Source organism: Oncorhynchus gorbuscha, unplaced genomic scaffold (genome assembly GCF_021184085.1).
Source record: "Oncorhynchus gorbuscha isolate QuinsamMale2020 ecotype Even-year unplaced genomic scaffold, OgorEven_v1.0 Un_scaffold_2162, whole genome shotgun sequence".
NCBI lineage: Eukaryota > Metazoa > Chordata > Actinopteri > Salmoniformes > Salmonidae > Oncorhynchus > Oncorhynchus gorbuscha.
Window position 1 is genome coordinate 87501 of NW_025746741.1, and position 885 is coordinate 88385.

Genomic DNA, 885 nt, shown 5'->3' on the forward strand with positions numbered 1-885 from the left:
ATATTATATATAATCCTATATGTTAATGTATATTATATATAATCCTATATGTTAATGTATATATTATACTGTATATAATCCTATATGTTAATGTATATATTATACTGTATATAATCCTATATGTTAATGTATATTATATATAATCCTATATGTTAATGTATAATATATATAATCCTATATGTTAATGTATATTATATATAATCCTATATGTTATTGTTTATATTATACTGTATATAATTCTATATGTTAATGTATATTATATATAATCCTATATGTTAATGTATATTATATATAATATTATATACAATCCTATATGTTAATGTATATATTATACTGTATATAATCCTATATGTTAATGTATATATTATACTGTATATAATCCTATATGTTCATGTATATTATATATAATCCTATATGTTAATGTATAGTATATATAATCCTATATGTTAATGTATATTATATATAATCCTATATGTTAATGTATATTATATATAATCCTATATGTTAATGTATATTATATATAATCCTATATGTTAATGTATATTATATATAATCCTATATGTTAATGTATATATTATACTGTATATAATCCTATATGTTAATGTATATTATATATAATCCTATATGTTAATGTCTATTATATATAATCCTATATGTTAATGTATATATTATACTGTATATAATCCTATATGTTAATGTATATTATATATAATCCTATATGTTAATGTATATATATTATACTGTATATAATCCTATATGTTAATGTATATTATATATAATCCTATATGTTAATGTATATTATATATAATCCTATATGTTAATGTATATATTATACTGTATATAATCCTATATGTTAATGTATATATTATACTGTATATAATCCTA